This window comes from Pongo pygmaeus, chromosome 1, assembly GCF_028885625.2.
Source record: "Pongo pygmaeus isolate AG05252 chromosome 1, NHGRI_mPonPyg2-v2.0_pri, whole genome shotgun sequence".
NCBI classification, from domain to species: domain Eukaryota; kingdom Metazoa; phylum Chordata; class Mammalia; order Primates; family Hominidae; genus Pongo; species Pongo pygmaeus.
Window position 1 is genome coordinate 112,153,544 of NC_072373.2, and position 11,491 is coordinate 112,165,034.

General features: G+C 40.0%; 1 pseudogene; it reads right to left on the bottom strand.

The window, feature by feature from the left end:
- Window positions 1–10,719: 10,719 nt before the first annotated feature.
- LOC129041215 (vacuolar protein-sorting-associated protein 25-like) lies at window positions 10,720–11,225 on the bottom strand (annotated as a pseudogene).
- Between the last annotated feature and the right edge of the window lie 266 nt (window positions 11,226–11,491).

The window sequence follows — 11,491 nt, forward strand, 5'->3', positions numbered from 1 at the left end:
TCCAGAAAGTTGCTTCATGCCCCTTCCTAGTCAATTCTACCTCCTAAGCAACCACTGATCTGATTTCTATCATCATAGGTTAGTTTTACCTCTTCTCAAACTTTACATAATTGAGTTCATATCATGGGTACTTTTTTGTGGCCAGCTTCTTTCACCCAGCATATTTTTTGGATTCATCTATTTCAAAATGTATACTGGCAGTTCATTCCTTTTTGTGGCTGACTAGTATTTCATTGCATGAATATATCATAGTTTGCTTTTCCATTCTTCTCGTTAGACATACAAGTTGTTTACAGTTTTTGGCTATTTTGAACAAAGTGCTGATGACAATTTGTGTTCAGGTTTTTGTGGACATATGCTTTCATTTCTCTTGGGTAAACACCTACAAGGGTGATATGATTCGGCTGTGTCCACCCCCCTGAAATCTTATCTTGAATTCCCACGTGTTATGGGAGGGACCTCGTGGAAGGTAATGGAATCATGGGGGAAGGTCTTTCCCATGTTGTTCTCGTAATAATGAATAAGTCTCACAAGATCTGATGGTTTTAAAAAGGGGAGCTTCTCTGCACAAACTCACTTCTCTTATCTGCCACCATGTGAGACATGCCTTTTACCTTCTGCCATGATTGTGAGGCCTCCTCAGCCACGTGGAACTGTAAGTCCAATAAACCTCTTTCTTTTGCAGATTGTCCAGTCTTGGGTATGTCTTTATCAGCAGTGTGAAAATGGACTAATACAGTAAATTGGTACCAGTAGAGTGGGGCATTGCTGAAAAGATACCCCAAAATGTGGAAGCGACTTTGGAACTGCATAACAGGCAGAGGTTGGAACAGTTTGGAGGGATCAGAAGAAGACAGGAAAATGTGGGAAAGTTTGGAACTTCCTAGAACTTGTTGAATGGCTTTGCCCAAAATGCTGATAGCAATATAGACAATAAAGTCCAGGCTGAGGTGGTCTCAGATGGAGATGAGGAACTTGTTGGGAATGGCTTTGCCCAAAATGCTGATAGCAATATGGACAATAAAGTACAGGCTGAGGTGGTCTCAGATGGAAATGAGGAACTTGGGAACTGGAGCAAAGGTGACTCTTGTTATGTTTTAGTAAAGAGACTGGTGGCATTTTGCCCTTGCCCTAGAGATTTGTAGAACTTTGAACTTGAGAGAAATGATTTAGGCTCTCTTGCAGAAGAGGTTTCTAGGCAGAAAAGCATTCAAGAGGAGACCTGGGTGCTGTTTAAGGCATTCAGTTTTATGAGAGAAGCAGAGCACAAAGAGCATAAAGCAGAGTGGAAAATTTGCAGCCTGTCAATGTGACAGAAAAGCAAAGTCCATTTTCTGAGGAGAAATTCAAGCCGGCTGTAGAAATTTGCATAAGTAACAGGGAGCCGAATGTTAATCCCCAAGACAATGGAGAAAATGTCTCCAAAGCATGTCAGAGGTTTTCATGTCAGCCCCTCCCATCACAGGCTCAGAGGCCTAGGAGGAAAAAGTGGTTTCATGGGCTGGGCCAGGGTCCCTGTGCTATGTGCAGCCTAGGGACTTGGTGACCTGTGTCCCAGCTGCTCCAGCCATGGCTGAAAGGGGCCAATGTAGAGGTTAGGCCATGACTTCAGAGAGTGCAAGTCCCAAGCCTTGGTAGCTTTCACATGGTGTTGAGCCTGCGAGCGCACAGAAGTCAAAAATTGGGGATTGGGAACCTCCGCCTAGATTTCAGAAGATGTACGGAAATGCCTGGATGTCCAGGCAGAAATTCATTGCAGGGGCAGGGCTCTCATGGAGAACCTCTGCTAGGACAGTGTGGAAGGAAAATATGGGGTCAGAGCCCCCCTACTGGGGCACCACCTAGCGGAGCTGTGAGAGGAGGGCCACCATCCTCCAGACCTCAGAATGGTAGATCCACTGATAGCTTGAACCATGTGCCTAGAAAAGCCACAGACACTCAGTGCCAGCCCATGAAAGCAGCCAGAAGGGAGGCTGTACCCTGCAAAGCCACAGGGGTGGAGCTGCCAAAGACCATGGGAATCCACCTCTTGCATCAGCATGACCTGGATGTGAGACACGGAGTTAGAGGAGATCATTTTGGATCTTTAAGATTTGAATGCCCTGCTAGATTTTGGATTTGCATGGGCCCTGTAACCCCTTTGTTTTGGCCAATTTCTCCCATTTGGAATGGCTGTATTTACCCAATGCCTGTGCCCCCATTGTATCTAGGAAGTAACTAGCTTGCTTTAGATTTTATAGGCTCATAGGCAGAAGGGACTCGCCTTGTCCAAAGACTTTGGACTGTGGACTTTTGAGTTAATGCTGAAATGAGTTAAGACTTTGGGGGACTGTTGGGAAGGCATGAGTGGTTTTGAAATGTGAGGACATGATATTTGGGAGGGGCCAGGGTCAGAATGATATAGTTTGGCTGTGTCCCCACCCAAATCTCATCTTGAATTCCCACATGTTGTGGGAGGGATCCAGTGGGAGGTAACTGAATCATGGGGGCAGGTGTTTCACATGTTGTCTCATGATAGTGAATAAGTCTCATGAGATCTGATAGTTTTAAAAGGGGGAACTTCCCTGCACAAGCTCTCTTCTCTTGTCTGTCTCCATGTGAGATGTGCCTTTCACCTTCTGCCATGATCGTGAGACCTCCCCAGTCACATGGAACTGTAAGTCCAGTAAATCTCTTTCTTTGGTAAATTGCCCAATCTCAGGTATGTCTTTATCAGCAGCATGAAAATGAACTAATACAGAGGGGAAGTACTAGGTCATATGGGAAATGTGATGGGGTGAGGTAGGCAGAATTCTAAACGGTCCTTATGATCTCTGCCTCCTGGCTCTACACCCTCTCCTCTTGAGTGTGGGCAGGATCTATGACCTGTTTCTAACCAACAGAGTATGGCACCAGTGAAGGATGTCACCTCTATGATTATGTTACTTTGCATAAGACTCCATCTTAGCCAACTGGAATGAGAGACTCTCCCTTGAGCTACAGGGGCCTCTAGAAACTGACAGCAGCCCCTTGCTGACAGCCATCAAGAAAGTGGGACCTCAGCCACAACTGAATTCTGCCAACGGCCATGTCAGCATAGAAGAGGACCCCAAGCTCTGGGAAGGAACAAAAACCAGATGACAATTTTGATTCTATTCTTGTGAGGCCCTGAGTGGAGGTCTCAGCCAACCTGTGCCTGGAATCCTGCCTACAGAAACTGTGAGATAATTAACGTTCACTGTTTTCCATCACTATGTTTGTAGTAATTTGTTATGCAGCATAGAATACTGATACATGAGGAAAGGAAAATCACATCAATAAATGGGGCACAGACCTAAATGGAAAAGCTAGAAAGTTACTAGAAAAAAACACTGAAGAATATCTTCATGACCTTAGAGAAGAAAAAAGTTTTCTCCAGAGGATTCAGAAAATATTAGCCATAAAAGAAAAAATTGCTAAATTGCAATTTCAGCAAAATTTAAAAACTTTTTCTAAATAAAAGACACAATTGAGAAAATACTTAAGTTACAGGTTGGGAGAAAATATTTGCAACACATAACATTGACAAATGACTTGTATGTGCATGCATAAAGACTCCTATAACTAAAGAATGAAACAAGTCAATTAAAAAGAACATAAAAGAAGAGGGACCAATGGCCAGTAAGCCCATGATGCCCATGACAAAATTCTCAACCTCATTAGGCATTAGGCAAAATGCAAATTAAAACCACAATGAGATATCAGTACATATCAACAAGAATGACGGAAATGAAAAAGACAATACCAAATGCTAAAATAAAAAGAGATCAACAACAATAAATGTTGGAGAGGATGTGGAAGAGCTAGGATAAGATCTTACACATAGCTAGAGGAAGTGTAAAATGTGCAGTCACTTCACAAAACTGAAGTTTCTTCAGAGTTTAAATATCTACCTTAGTTTGATTTTATAGCTTACAACAACAAAACCACATGCCTCCATCAGTAACTAGCATTTGAAATGTGTTTTTTAAAATCAATGTTATAAGTGTACATGATAGAAGAGTCAGTTAGACTTAATTCAGTAAGACTTAAATGATAGAAGAGTCAGAAGTCAGTAAGACTTAAAAAAGAGGAATTGTCAACTCCCTATTTCCTTTTCTCAAGAGGGGAATCATTTCAATTCCATTAGTTTTATTTTCTTTTTTAACTTTAACTTTTTTGATTTTTCAGTCTAATTGACTTTTTACTAGTGAAGATAAGGATTTATTTCTGTTTAATCACCACTACTACATGACCAATATCTCTTCCCTTACCCTATTCTTCCAGTGTAGCTATATCTCAATTGTTGGATGTTTAATATTTATAATGTTATTACTAAATTCTATTAAGGACTGAGCCTAATAATAATAATAATAGCCACCCTATTATTTTTTCTTTCTTGCCCTACTTTTAGTTTTCTTTGAAGTTTCTTCTTTAATTATTTGCTTAGTTTTAATCTTAGCCTCTAAAAAGTAAAGTCTGAAGCAAAAATTAAAGTACTGATACTCTATTTGGGAGATGCAAATCCAGATCACTGAGGTTGAGGAAAAGGAAGGGAGGCAAATAAAGATGTGAAGCAATGCAAAATGGCATGTTACTGCACTTGGCTGCTGCTACATAAAGAGCCACTCAGTGACACAGCAGGTTGTTCAGCAGGTCTGTTCATTTGGCACCCGAGACTTCTCCAGATGGGTTGCAAGAATAAATCATGCTTCAATGTCCACCATAGAAGAAAAGAAGAAAAGTGATTTGTCCTCCAGGCTCCTTCTTGTCTCTGGATTCTTGTTTGGTAAAATTCATCTCATGTGAATTTATTCCCTTGTACTTCTAGATTGCATTAACCCAGTCCCTTCATAGGCTGCCCACTTGAGATCCTAGATCTCACACCCTGTGCTGTAGTGTTTTATCCAACCCTGGAAGAGATGGAAGGAGAAAAACTCTGGAGGAATGGCTAGTTGGCCTAGCTTCAAGAATACCTAGAAGAGACGTAGGGAGCTTGCATCTGATATAGTTTTCTATACACTTATCACTGATACAACCCCAGCTTTCACCTATCCACTGAAAACTCCTCTCAGTCACTCAAATAAATGAGGGTATTCCATCATTTTCCACTTCCTGGAGCTCTATCTCTGGATCCATTTGACCATACTCCACTCTGGACTGGTTGGCATCTATACTTGGTACCTAGCTGTTATCCTGAAATCTCCTTTCACCATCATTTCGAGTTTTTATCCTTCTGTCTCTTAAGTTGAAACTACTTCCTGAATTACATATCTTCTTCTTTTCAACCTATCCATCTGACAAACAGCTAATATCCAGAATCACAAGGAACTTAAACAAATTTACAAGAAATAAACAAACAAACCCATCAAAAAGTGGGCGAAGGATATGAACAGACGCTTCTCAAAAGAAGACATTTATGCAGCCAACAAACATATGAAAAAAAGCTCATCATAATTGGTCATTAGAGAAATGCAAATCAAAACCAAAAGGACATACCATCTCATGCCAGTTAGAATGGTGATCATTAAAAGTCAGGAAACAACAGATGCCGAAGAGGATGTGGAAAAACAGGAACGCTTTTACATTGTTGGTGGGAGTGTAAATTAGTTCAACCATTGTGGAAGACAGTGTGCGATTCCTCAAGGATCTAGAACCAGAAATACCATTTGACCCAGCAATTCCATTACTGGGTATATACCCAAAGGATTACAAATCATTCTATAAAGGCACATGCACATGTATGTTTATTGCAGCACTATTCACAATAGCAAAGATTTGGAACCAGCCCAAATGCCCATTAGTGATAGACTGGATTAAGAAAATGTGGCACATATACACCATGGAATACTATGCAGCCATAAAAAAGGATGAGTTCGTGTCCTTTGCAGGGACATGGATGAAGCTGGAAACCGTCATTCTCAGCAAACTAACACAGGAACAGAAAACCAAACACCGCATGTTCTCACTCATAAGTGGTAGTTGAACAATAAGAACACATGGACACAGGGAGGGGAACATCACACATCGGGGCCTGTTGTGGGGGTGAGAGGCTGGGGGGAGGATAGCATTAGGAGAAATACCTAATGTAGATGACGGGTTGATGGGTGCAGCAAACCACCATGGCATGTGTATACCTATGTAACAAACCTGCACGTTCTGGACATGTATCCCAGAACTTAAAGTATAATAATAAAAAAAGAATCCTTAGAGGAAAATTACCAAATTATCATTATTTCCCTACAAAATTAAAGAGGCAAAACACAACTAAGATAAGCTTTCTGCCCACAGCACATTTACAGTTTTAAAAGAGATTAATAGGTTGGTAGGTTTAAGTTATACAAACATTAAGCAGTGACCGGGCACAGTGGCTCATACCTGTACTCCCAACACTTTGGGAGGCCAAGGTAGCCAGATTGCCTGAGCCCAGGATATTGAGATCAGCCTGGGCAACATGGTGAAGCCCCATCTCTATAAAAATACAAAAAATTAGCCAGACATTTTGGCATGCTCCTTTAGTCCAAGCTATTCAGGAGGCTGAGGTGGGAGGATCACTTGAACCAGGGAGGTTTAGACTGCAGTAGGGCATGATTTCGCCACTGCACTCAGCCTAGCAACAGAGCGAGACCCTGTCTAAAAATAAATAAATAATAAAAATATTAAGCAAAGCAAGGCATAATTTAGTACTAACTTGATTGATGCAGAACTTATAGGAGATGTGAAGCCACTTTCTTGGTTTATACTTTTGTTTTGGTAAAAGACCTCCTAAGAAATGGTGCATAGTATGAATAGGGTGCATATAGTTCAATTCTGGCCTTGGTATTAAGCCTCAGCCTTAAAAAGGCCAAAAAGCCAAATGCATACTTAAACGTAATTTCTGGCATCTATAAATTTTTACTAATCAATAATCTTTTGACCTTGAGGGTTACCACTATATCTAATCAGTGCTAAATAGTCAGTAATGTGAATAAGCCACACCATTCAAATTATTGCTAATATTAGAATATTCACCTTCAAATATCAGTAGTCACTTTAGATGACTTTTGGAGTGAGAATCTACTTGAGTGCTTTATACATTGTAAATCTATCAGTTACTTGAATATGTACTCCCAAACACAAGATGCATTTGTATTATTCAAAAATTGAACATCTGGTAAAATTTGGCTATGAATTCATCTGGCTCTGGGCTTTTCTTGGTCAGGAAATTTTTTATTACTAGTTCAATTTCATTACTTGCTATTGGTCTGTTCAGGATTTCTATTTCTTCCTAGTTCAGTCTTGGAAGGTAGTACATTTCCAGGAATGTATCCATTTCCCCTAGGGTTTCAAATTTGTGAGCATAGAGATGTACAAAGTAGTCTCAATTGATCTTTTGTATTTCTGTGGTATCAATTGTAATGTCACCTTTATGATTTCTGATTGTGTTTATTTGAATCTTCTCTCTCTTTTTCTTGGCTAGTCTAGCCAGTGGTCTATCAATTATGTTTATCTTTTCAAAGAACCAACTTTTTGTTTCATTGATCCTTCGTATCATGGTTTTTGTTTTTTGTTTTTGTCTCAACCTCATTTAATTCTGCTCTAATCTTTGCTATTTCTTTTTCTTCTGCTAGCTGTTGGTTTGGTTTGTTTTTATTTTTCTAGCTCCTCGAGGTGTGACATTAAGTTGTTGATTTTAGGTCTTTCTATCTTTTTAATGTAGACATTTAACACTATAAGCTTCCAGCACTGCTTTTGCTGTATCCCAGAAGTTTTGGTGTGTTGTGTCTCTTTTCATTTGTTTCCATCTTTTTAATTTCTGTATTAATTTCATCATTTACTCAAAGATCATTCAGGAGCAACTTGTTTAGTTTCCATATATTCAAATACTTTAGACAGCTCCTCTTGATATTGAGTTCTAATTTTATTTCACAGTGGTCTAAAAAGATATTTTATACGATTTTTTTTAATTTATTGAGACTTGCCTTATGGCCAAGAATATGGTCTATTTTCCAGAATGTTCCACATTCAGATAAGAAAAATGTATACTCTGCAGTTGTTGGGTAGAATGTTCTGTAAATGTCTATTAGGTAGGTCCATTTGGCCTAGAGTCCAGTTTAAGACTTTGCTGATTTTTTGCCTTGATGATCTGTCTAGTCCTGTCAGTGGGGTGTTGAAGTTCCCCACCATTATTGCATTGCTGTCCCTTTTCTTAGGTCTAGTAGTATTTGTTTTATGGATCTCGGTGCTTTGGTATTGGGTGCATATATATTTGGGATAGTTATATCTTCTTGTTAAATTGAACCATTTATCATTATATAATAATCTTTTTTGTCCTTTTTTACAGTTATTGATTTAAAGTCTGTTTTATCTGACATAAGTATAGCTACTCCTGCTCATTTTTGTTTTCTGTTTGCATGGTATAGTTTTTCATATGTTTATTGCAGCACTATTCACAATAGCAAAGTCATGGAATCAACCTAAGTGTCCATCTACAGATGACTGGATAAAATATGTGGTATGTGTATTTATATATATATACACACACATACAAACACACATACACACACACACACACATATACACACACACACACGATGGAATGCTACGCAGCCACAAAAATGAAATTATGTCTTTTACAGCAACATAAATGGAGTTGGAGGCCATTACTATAAGTGAAATAACTCAGAAACAGAAAATCAAATACTACATGCTCTCACTTATAAGGGGAGCTAACCAGTGGGTACACATGGACATAGAGAAGGAACTAACAGACACTGGGGACTTCAAAAGTGGTAAGAGTAGGAGGGGGTAAGGGTTGAAAAATTACCTGTTGGGTACAGTGTTTACTATTGGGGTGATGGACACGCTGGAAACCCAAACTTCACCATTACACAACATATCCATGAAGCGAACCTGCATCGGTACCCCCTCAAACTATTAAAAAAATTGAAATGCTACAAAAAGTTATGAGCAATTTTACATATGAAAACAATTATTAAAAACAGCCAAATAGCTGAATATATAGGAAATAGAGTGTCTGTTGATTTGAAGGTTAAAAAAGAGTGGATTCGTGAGATAAACATAGGAAGAACTTCATATCCTTTTTGAATAAAATGTTAATTAAAAACTAAATGATACAAGAAAGAATAACAAAGATTAGATTATATCATAATTCACATAATTATAGAATTGTTTGAGGTACTAGCACTCAAAACACTAACAAAATAAACTTTAATAACTATATTTAACTTTTTGTTATTTCCCTTTAGGCCGAAAGTATTTCAAAAAAATTTGTCATGGCTTGTGAGGATATGCTTTGCCCTCTCAACATTTCATGAAAAGAAAAAACTCCAAAACCATGTACAACATCATCCATGATTAATCATCTTCAATGTAGATGTAACAAAGATACAAACAATATATTTCACAATTGTAGAAAAAACTGAGGTAAATAAAACACATATTTTTCTTGCTGATAAAATATCAAAGTAACAGACATCACAAGAGTTCTTTAAGTTTTTTTTAGTTTTGAGTCTTTGGAGGATAAAAATGTAAATAATATACTTGTTCAAAGAGTTGCAATAGACTATGATAAATTTTCAGTAATTAAAGATGATGGATTTTTGGCTGGGTGAGGTGGCTCATGCCTGTAATCCCAGCACTTTGGGAGGCCGAGGTGGGTGGATCACCTGAGGTCAGGGGTTCGAGACCAGCCTGACCAATATGGTGAAACCCTGTCTCTAATAAAAAAATACAAAAATTAGCCGGGCGTGGTGGCAGGTGCCTGTAATCCCAGCTACTCAGGAGGCAGAGGCAGGAGGATTGCTTGCATCCAGGAGACGGGGGTTGCAGTGAGCTGAGATCGTGCCCCTGCACTCCAGCATGGGCGACAGTGAGACTCTGTCTCAAAAAAAAAAAGAAAAGATGATGGATTTTTGAGATTTGTTCAAGCTATGAATTCCAGATTAAATAAAAAGATATTTAAAAACCCTCCTGATTATATTCTTTTATGCAATGGAGATATGATTTGTCATGCTTTGGATGTTAATATAGTTATATCTGCTTTTTTTTGATTAGTATTTTCATGGCGTACCTTATTCCTTCTTACTACTTTTTACATTTCTAATCATTATATTTCAACTGAATTTATTGTGAGCAGCATATAGCTCAGTTTTTATTGTCTGAAGTGGGAGCAGTTGAGATTTTAATAACATAAATCAATGTTGGGCCCTGCCTGTCAGGGCCAGGCCCATGGGCCTCCTATCTTTCTATTGCTTGGACGGCTGCCTGCAGCCAGGCTTCCCACATTCCCTAGGAAAGATCCAGCAGCAGCCTGAGAAGGGAGGCAACAGCAGCTAAGGGGATAGAAGATGGAGGAGACAGAAGCATGTGCAGGTGCATGTGTGTATGAACTTACACATGTGAGCACACATAAAGTGTTAGGTTTACAGACCCTGGCTCAGAGGCAGTCTAGGATAGGAAAGGAAGTAGGCAAACTTTGAAGAAGCACATTTTTCTCTGGCGTGCCTCAGCCTCACCCTATCCCAAGGACAGACATGTAGGGTATGAGAAACCCACCCCTGGGTCCCAGGCTTCAGGACTGGAGCCCTTTTGAGTCTGGTGGATTCACAGGTTTAGTGTGTGGGTCCACTGAGTCTGTCTCCTCCTGAAAGCCCTGGAAAGGTGGGAGATAAAAAGTAAAAGGAAGCAGGTCTCTGACAGATGGACCTGGCACCTCAGCCATCACTGGTCTCTGAGTGAGATGGTGATGATCTCAGCCTTATGTTCCTATTGTAGGGCCTGCAGAGCCCACAGAAGGCCTTCTTTAGTCCATGGAACACCTCATTCTCTATGTCTTCCCCATTGGTCAGCTCATACAGGCTAAGTATGGAGTTGTTCTGGCCACTCCTGGAGACCCACTGATAGATGAGTTTTCCCCATTCTTCTGGCCTCTGCCACATGATTAGGAAACTAGACTTGCTCTCATCCAGCCACTGTAAGTTCCCATTCCTCAGTTCCTCTAATACAACCTGGATTGATCCCACAGGAAGCTTCCACAGCTTGATGTTGCCGAAGAGCAGGATCTCCTGAGCATCCATCACCATCATGCTGGACTGTTTGTGCAGGCAGCAAACGGACAGAACCAACGAACACCAGGTGGCCAGCTGCTTCTGCCAAGTGGCCACGTTCAGCTGTAATGTAAAGGGCGGGAAGCAATACTGCCACAACCACTTGAAATTCATCACCATCATAATAGCCCAGGAAATCCCACTTTTTTTCCCTTTAATTTTTAATTTATGTTTATTTATTTTTTTGAGACAGAGTCTCACTCTGTCACCAGGCTGGAGTGCAGTGCTGTGATTTCAGCTCACTGCAACCTCTGCCTCCAGGGTTCAAGCGATTCTCCTGCCTCAGCCTCCCAAGTAGCTGGGGCTACAGCCATGTGCCACCATGTCCAGCTAATTTTTGTATTTTTTAGTAGAGACAGGGTTTCATCATGTTGGCCAGGCTGGTC